Genomic DNA, 9,389 nt, shown 5'->3' on the forward strand with positions numbered 1-9,389 from the left:
TTGGGAAATAGTGTCCATGTTTTCTTGTGTTACGATGGATCATTTAAGAATGGTCTTCGTATGAGGACCCTAGGTTCTGAAGGCGGCCTTATCCCATTTCGAGGCGGTGCAAACATGACCGGCAAGAATTCTGGCCGATCACATACAATGTTTGATCTTCGAAAATGTGAATGGAGTGCCGTAAGACCCTGCATGCAATCAATGGCCCAAAATTATGTGCATGCATGAGTAAAAACTCAGGTAAGCACAGATGCTAATTTGCTTGCTGGTTAGTTAATTCTTAAGATTAGCTACGCAAAGCAATGCAAAGTATAGTAAGTTGCCTAACCTATCAGCTAGCTAGATTATATTTAGATGCATAGTAAGCTCCTTAACATGAAATAATTACTAGGACTCTTCAAAATCATGTTTAGCAGGCCGATAATATATTCATATTCGTTAATACACTTACTTGGATGCGAGCATACGTGATTTGGCATATTTTTTTCGTACGAAATGTCGGCCATCTCTGCCTGTTGTGGTAGGCCCGATAAAGCTTTGTGGTCGCTGAAGATTTGGTAAAGTTGACAAATGCGAATCCTAAATTCAATGTGCCATTCCTACAACAAATTTAAAAAATGCACACAAAGAGTATCACTCTTCTAAATATTTGTCATCTTTCCAAGCACTGCCCAGGACACAGTTACCCTGTACAATTTTCTATCACATGTGAACGCATGAATTTATGATGATAACTTCAATCAGCAATACTTACGATCTAAAGTCGACGGGGAGGTACACAAAATCATAAGCATTTAGGTCACCTACATGCCCGTGCTGATCGAGCTCGTTCATGTTGCACTGCCAACAGTGTTGGTCAAGTAGTGCCAAAAGTCTGGCTTGGCTGTAGATTTCATGATCAGCAACACAATTAATTTGATATTAATCACGTATGTGAATCACGCTTCCAAATTGACCCTCCTTTGAAGAGTACTTGGTCAATAAGGTAATTAACCTTTGCATCCAAGTTCTCTTACAACAACTAACGTAAGGAGTGACTCTAGTATGGGGTGATGTTCATAAATACCATGTGACTAGCATATTTATGCGCTTAATAATTTCGAAAAAAAAAACTTTTTTTTCATTGTATTTTCGTCAAGATCACACGAATGGCGGTGTTACAGGTAGTATGATCTTAACAAAGCTTGAAGATTAGTCTTCACGTGATCAAATTTGTGGATTACTTGACGGAGAAAAGAAAGAATTACCTGCACTGATTCGGAATGTGCCGGATCATTAGGGTGGTCCGGGGATCTTGTGTATTTTGCGGATCGAACTCATAACATTGAGGAGGCAGAGGTTGATACACGTAGATGTATGCCCATCTCATTGCAGCTGGAATAAACTCTGGCGCCAGGAGAGGCAAGTCGTTTGCTGCTGAAACAAACGCCGGCGCTAGGGGGTTGAGCTTTGACTCACACTCAGGTTCAGACGCATTGTGGCCTTCGACGCCGACGTTGAGATCTGCCTCCTGCGCAAAAATCCCTTCTACTTCACCTGACATTAACGTCTCATGGTTGCTCTCCTCAGATGACATGGTGATGTGAATGGAAAATTGCCCTCTACCACGACTTATAACGAAGCTACCCGGCCGCTTTGCCCTCTACCACCACTTATAACGCAGCTACCCGGCCGCTTTGCCCTCTACCACCACTTATAACGCAGCAAGCAGCTTCAGTAGAAAACTTCTACCGCATCAATGTTGAAGCAACCAAACTCCCAAGATAAACTCTCTCACAAACTAGCGGCGCTGTTAAGATTACATCGAAACTATCACGCCGGTTCTTTGATCGACACTTGAGCGCAACTACCCACTTCACAACTCAACTTCTACGGCAATGAAGCCCACGTCACAAGGGAAACCTTCTAACAAACTAGTGCTCTTATAATTGTTTCGAGTGTGTGTACGGGTCCTTTATAGGCCGCCCAGTAACCCTAATCGGCCAAGTTACCAGAAAGTGGTCGGCCAGAAAGTGGTCGGAATTTCAGTCGCTGAGATAACCACATTTACGTCTTGGCATTGATTAGAAAATTTATGAAGGTTCTTCGATCCACATTGTAGCTGCGCCCCCTTTAAAGACCCGATAACCCTCAGTTAGGAGAACTTAGCAGTCGGCATAAAAGTTACAATCAATACACACGGTGCATGCCCGTCTCAATTGACCACTACAAATAATGTACGAACAAAATATCCTTTATATTTAAATCAATCTAACGATTGCTAGTTTGTCAGAGAGTTAACCTTCTGAGGTGGGTTGCTTGTTTGAGGTGGGTTGCTAGTTTGTAAGACAGGTGGCTTGCTTCATTCTAGTTGAGGTTGAGTTGTGAAGTGGGTAATTGTCACCACAATAGTGTGTAATATAACTCCATGATTTGCATAGTTTCTGGCTAATACTCATGAGCCTTTGTTGCTTATCTCCTATGCTTAGTTTTGAGACTTGTCAGATAATGATGAGAATGCATACTATTTTGAGGGCAGCATGAGCTTCTGTGGACATTGTATTGAATCATTTATTATGTATAGCTTTCCTAATAGGAAATTATAAATGTTCACTCCCATCTATCAAGATCTAGTCACACTTCTCCCATCTAGTGGAAGGGTATTGTACCATGTGATGTGTGTATGTGTACTAAGTAGTACTTCTACAACCCATAAAGAAGCTACACACATGTGTTAGGCGATATCTCCATATCTCACAATGCTAAGGATTGGGAAAAGATCTTCTGAGAAGACACCTTCTCCTTGAGATAAATGTAATCAAATGGTGCTTCATTAATCTTGAATGAGCTTAGAAGTAGCCTTATTTTGGTGATGTGATCATTTGGGCCTAGATGGACCCAGTGAAAGGCAATCGACAATAATTTTTACATTATATAACCTCCACAAGAGACTATATATGCACATGGTAACATAGCTCCTCACTAACCATTTAATGATCCCTTGGATGGGCACTCTTGAAATCATAGTTAATACAACCTTCATCTAAAAACTTTTTAATCATGCCATTGAAGATCTAATCAACCAAAGCACATAGGTATTAAGTACTTCGCACATTGATTCAATGGTTTTTGTAATATTGATTTATTATTATTGCCCGCTACATTTTGACTTGAAGGTTTCATTTAGTGATCTTACAATGTGGAGATCATCCATATTGTCATAATCACTATAACGCATCCACCATATAGCGACACATTTTTATGACATATTTTGTTTCCCCTGGACATCACTTGGAACTATGAGACACTATTAATGCCATTTTTAAAGTTTCAAATATCTCCACTTTGCAAAGATTATTTCAACACACATGTTGTTACTAGTAAATGTTAAAAGTGGGTTTTTTGGGAGTGACTATGCATCTCTCTCTCTCTCTCTCTCTCTCTCTCTCACACTCTCTCTCTCTCTATCTATCTATCTATCTATCTATATACATCTCCCTCTCTCACTCTCTCACTATTCATATATATGTCTCTATCTCAATCAATCTATCTGTCTCTGTCTTTCTCTTTATAACTCTCTCTCTATCCCCCTCTTCTCACCAAGTCTACACTCTCTGTCATTTAATTGCTTGTCTCTCAATTCACCACTAACTTTATATTTCCACATCTTCTTAGTGTTATCTGCACCGATCGTGTAAGCTTTAGATTAGGAAAGGTGGTTTTCGTATCTTTGTGGATGCATCGGATGTTGCTATTGATAGTGCCTTAATGCAACAAACCAAGGATGGATGGTTTCGTTCAATTTATAAAACCAGTCGGATGTTGTTCACAGGTTGAGAATAATTACTCCCCCCATGACAGAGAGAGAGAAGCTATGTGCATGGTGTATTTTGGCAACAAGTTTATGCATTATCTTTTAAGTAATCGGTTTGTTTTTCATATTGATCACCATGCATTAATTTATTTGGTAAGAAAGACTAATCTTAAAGGTATGATGTTGGCAAGATAGATGTTGCTTCCTACAAGAGTTCATGTTCACCACCATCAAGCATAAATCCACAAATGAACACGTAGCTGACTTTTTATCTCAAATAGAATCCAGAGAGATGGTGGATGGTGTTGCAATTCACTTCTTGGATGTAGACTTATTTATTCTAGATATTCCACCAAATACATGGTACGATAAGATGATCTTATTGTATAATGTGGAGATCATCCATACTGTCATAATCACTATAATGCATCCACCGTATAGCAACACATTTTTATGACATATTTTGTATCCCCTGGACATCACTTGGAACTACGAGACACTATTAATGTCATTTTTATAGTTTCAAATATCTCCACTTTGTAAAGATTATATTAACACACATGTTGCTAGGAAATGTTAAAAGTGGGTTTTTTGGGAGTGACTATGCATCTCTTTCTCTCTACAACTCTCTCTCTCTCTCTCTCCGCCCTCTCACTATCCATATATATGTCTCTCTATCTCAATCTATCTATCTACCTCTCTCTTTCTCTCTATAACTCTCTCTCTATCCCCCTCTTCTCACACCAAGTCTACACTCTCTCATTTAATTGCTTATCTCTCAATTCACCGCTAATTTTGTGTTTCCTCATCTTCTTAGTGTTATCTCCACCATCGATTATGTAAGCTTTAGATTGGGAAAGGTGGTTTTGTATCTTTGTGGATGCATCAGATGTTGCCATTGATAGTGCCTTAATGCAACAAACCAAGGATGGATGGTTTGGTTCAATTTATAAAACCAATCGGATGTTGTTCACAAGTTGAGAATAACTACTCCCCATGACAGAGAGCGAAGCTTTGTGCATGGTGTATTACGGCAATAAGTTTATGCATTATCTTTTGGGTAATCGGTTTGTTTTTCATATTGATCACCATGGATTAATTTATTTGGTAAGCAAGACTAATGTTAAAGGTATGATGTTGGCAAGATAGATGCTTGCTACAGGAGTTCTAGTTCACCATGGAGCATAAATCGAAAAATGAACACATAGCTGACTTTTTATCTCAAATAGAATCCAGAGAGATGGTGGATGGTGTTGCAAATGAGCTTTTGGATGTAGACTTATTTAGTCTAGATATTCCACCAAATACATGGTATGATAAGATGTTGGTATTCTTGATAAATGGATCATTCTTAGAAGGTATGCGCAGAGACCATTGCAAGTGGTTGCCTTTTTGAGCAAAACATTTATAGTAGGCACGACAATTGTACAATATGGAGGTGGATCAAATCTTGAGGCGATGTGTCGGCGATCATAAGAAGATAGCAAAAATTTGTCCATTAAGGCATCTTTGGAGGGTTTTTTTTGGAGAAATCATATTTAAAAAATCTTCAAGGTCGGCTTATGGTGGTCAACATTACTAAAAGATGCGTGGTGATTCACCAAAGCCTATGATTTCTGTGCATAGATTACGGAACCAAATATAGGAATGCCACACAATCTAGTGTTGCCTTTGTAACCATTTTAAAAGTGGGGATTGGATTTTGTGAGTCCATTCCAACCAATAGCTTAGAGAACGGGTAACAAATATATACTGGTGGGGCCACTGATTACTATACCAAATGGGTGCAAGAGAAGGCTCTTAGTGATAATAAAAATGTTTTGGTAGCAAAATTTTATATGAAATGATCATAACTAGTTTGGTTGCCCATTAGAGCTAGTTAGTTATCATGGTTGACACTTCGTGAACCAAGTTATCCAGAATCTTATTGAATATCATATAATTATAACTAGGTCTCGCTTCCTAGTAGAACTGGTTAGTGATCAGGGTTTGGACACTTTCTAAACCAAGTTATCCAGAATCTTATTGATATCATATGATTTTTCATAGAGTTGATGCTTCATAATTTCATATAAATATTTTTCATAATTTTTGTTGTAGAAAGTGTGTAGAACATTTTGTTAGGATATCTAACATATTTTGTGATAGATTTTGTGTTATAGGAAATTTGTGGTTTTAGTCATTTTCATGTAGTTGCCATTTCTGTGCGTGATTTTTGATTAGGTTAAAGGTGGAATTAGGAGAAGTTTTCTATGAGGAAGTTTTTATGTTTTGGACATAAAACAACTTTGCTCAAGTGAAATCTTTGTGATTCACATTATTTCATATTCGTTTGGCGATCCAAAGTGGCTTTTCAGTAGTTTTGTGCTAAAAACGTGCCTAGATTTTCATGTCAAGGCATTGCAGGTCTTAAACGGAGGTCAAGAATGAAGATTTAGCCTCAGACAAAGAGATACAAAGTTGAAGAGGAGGATGGAATGTTCGAGATGAGCTATTGAGCATCCTCATCGGATCACTGAGGCACAAATGGCGCACCATGGAAAAAGGTTGTTTCCTAGTGAGAATGATGACCCTGTATGAAGAAAGATTTCCAAATACGTTTTTTCCAAAAATGGCAACAAAGCCAAAAATATGACACACGGATCCAGAAAGCTGCAGAAAGGGCTACTTTTGGTTTTTGACGTGAAGAAGAGACTAAGAGTGTGTGTGAGTGTGAGTGCGAGTTTTTCATGAGAGTGCGAGATATAGCTTGGACGTGGTCGGGTGGTTCAACCTCTTTCCTCTAAGAGTGCTTCATATCATACTGTTATAAGATTTCTTGATTATATGCATAATTATTCTCTTCTGCCTCTAAAATTTATGTAAATTTCTATTTTCTTGAATTGTATTATGATTATTGAGTGGGAGCATCACAAAAGTCTACAATATATTATCCACCACAAGCCAATGCTCAGGTACAATCCAACGATCAAGTATTATAGTGAATCTTGAAGAAGATTATAAATGAGAATTGAATAGATTGAAATCAAAATCTATATTCATCACTGTGGGCAAGATGTGTATGTGTCTGGAAGTAGTAGTGTTGATGGAATTAATAATTGTTGGCTATATATAGAATATATAGAATGTCTCTATATATAGACAATAATCCCCAACTTTCTGGTGTGGTAGTGATAGATTATCTACGAAAGAGTTAGCCATGCATAGGCTAGATTGAAACATACCTCTGAGATTAACCAAGTTATGATTAAAAGATAAATGCTTTGTAAAACAGTCCCTAATGAAGGTTATACCTAAAATCTAGTCACAAACTAGTCAAATATTCTATCTTCTAATTCTTTAACTCCAAAAGTGTTTATTCTATGGGTCGGACTAAGGCAATCAACAATATTTCTTTGTAAGAACCCCCTCCATCTCCTCTTCTTGCAGTGTTTCCTTATTGTTGCCATGGTTAAGCATGCCATACATTGATCAAATTCTCACATATACACGCTTATCGATATATTTATTTAATCTCAAAAGAATTTAAAGAAAAATAATAGAAAGGGTATTTGTGTACTTCCCCGATATATTTATTGATGTATTGATTGATTGTTTGAGAATCCATGTCTACTCTCCAAAAGTTGTGGAAGAGCTACTTGTAGATTTGGCAAGCCTCAGATCTGCTGTCAGGGGCTCCAATCTGCAACAACAGGTATAACTTCGTGTACAGTTATCAGATACTAGCCGTGTGGATACTTAAAATTACCAGAACGTATGAGAGATTAAATACAAGAGATCAAAAAACAAGACAAAATATGCAAGAGAATGTACATGGATTTTCAATTAATGAAAATGCTCATGGAGTAAGAGAAAAAGCTTCTCTAACTATGGCCGAGTAGATTGAAGAATATGCACATGTCAATCCAGTTGTTCATGCAAGTAAGGCTAAAAACCAAGATTCAATTATTAATATTGCTATCAAGATTGTGAATAATGTATTTCAAGTGTTGAATAATTCGAGAACGATGCATAGTTTTCAATCACTCCACATGGTAAAATAGTTAAGAATAACTAGATTTTACCAAAAGAATCTTATGGTAGAGATTGCTTTGCGAAAGCAATAGACATGTAATCAGTATGTCAAGAATGTGTTTTTTGTTCATATGCAACCTCAAGTCAAAAGCTAATCTTTCATGTATTGGCTTTGGGAAGATATGATGCCATATTAGGGATAGATTGGTTAGCGCCTTCTATAAAGGCCAAGATAAAGAAGCGGGTAGATCATAGTAAAGATTATTACTTATAGGGTCAAAGATGTGATGTAGAATTTAGAATGATGTCTACTTTGTAGCAGAGCAAGAAAAGTATTTCATGTAGTATATTGTTTTCTTATCAAGTAGTAAATTATCCTCATGAAGTAAGCAGGTGTAGGTTGGAAAATCTATATCTATTGTGGAGGTTGCAAGTCCATCAATAGAAAGATTATGTAACCACATTTGTTCGTAAAGTTTGAAAGTGTTTCACTTTCTAAGCTCCTTAGTTGAAGAAAGAATACAAGATCGCTCTCTTGTTGAAGAAATTTGACTAAGCCTAAAGCTGCAAGCAAAGTGAAAATAAAAGTTTGCGAATGATCGATTACGTTGAAGTTTAATACAATACAATGATAATATTTTTCATCAGATTTATTATTGTTTATTAACTTGTGATTCCAAGAGATCTTGTTTACGACATGCATAGGGACTGATTTACAAGTTCAATATACTTTGTGTAATGCCTCAAAGAGAGCACAATACTAAGAGAAAAGAATTCTATAGTATTGAGAGTCTAATAGATACAATGATTATAGAGTATGTTGATTTTATCCAAGAGATAGCTAAGAAATGGAAAATTGAGTTAAGAGCTTATTATATCAAGTTAAGATCTTACACAAGCAAGTTGTCCAGTCGTTCTTTCCAAGGCTACTTGAAGAAATCTCAAGACGAAGACATATGGATATTTATAGTTTTCTTGAAAGTCAAAAGCATATGACTTCTCAAGTACTATATCAAGTATAATAGCTGAGTAAGAAAAACTATTTCTTAAGGTCTAATGATTGAGGATAAGGTAGTTTTATTGTCAACGTGACACCGATTTCTTAATGGGGAGAGAATGTAACATACCTCCGAGTTTAACCAAGTTATGATTCAAGATAATCCGAAGTTCTGGATTCTACCAATTTCAGTAATGAATTCCAGCAGGTTTTCAGTGTTTTTTCAACGGTAAAGATTCTAAGAATTAAAATTAAGTAAAAATTCAAGATTTGAGTTTTCAATTAGTTAGTATACTCAAAGGAAGCCTTTAAGTGTGTAGAATGGACATGCAAATCAAAATTTGAAAAAAAAGTAAAACGTGACCTATTTTTGGAGTCAACTTTCACATAGAGCGGATTTTTGCAATTCAGCTCGTGCAAGGTTGTAGACCATATGCATTCTGGTTATTTTAAGTATCCACATGACTAGTATATGTTAACTGTGCACGAAGTTATACCTATTGCAGATTGCAAGCCTGATCGCAGATTTGAGAGGCTTGCCAAATCTATAAGCATCTCCTCCACAACTTCTAGCATGGATTCCCA

The sequence above is a fragment of the Cibotium barometz genome, chromosome 28 (assembly GCF_041138505.1).
Source record: "Cibotium barometz isolate CiBa-2024 chromosome 28, ASM4113850v1, whole genome shotgun sequence".
Taxonomy (NCBI): Eukaryota; Viridiplantae; Streptophyta; class Polypodiopsida; order Cyatheales; family Cibotiaceae; genus Cibotium; species Cibotium barometz.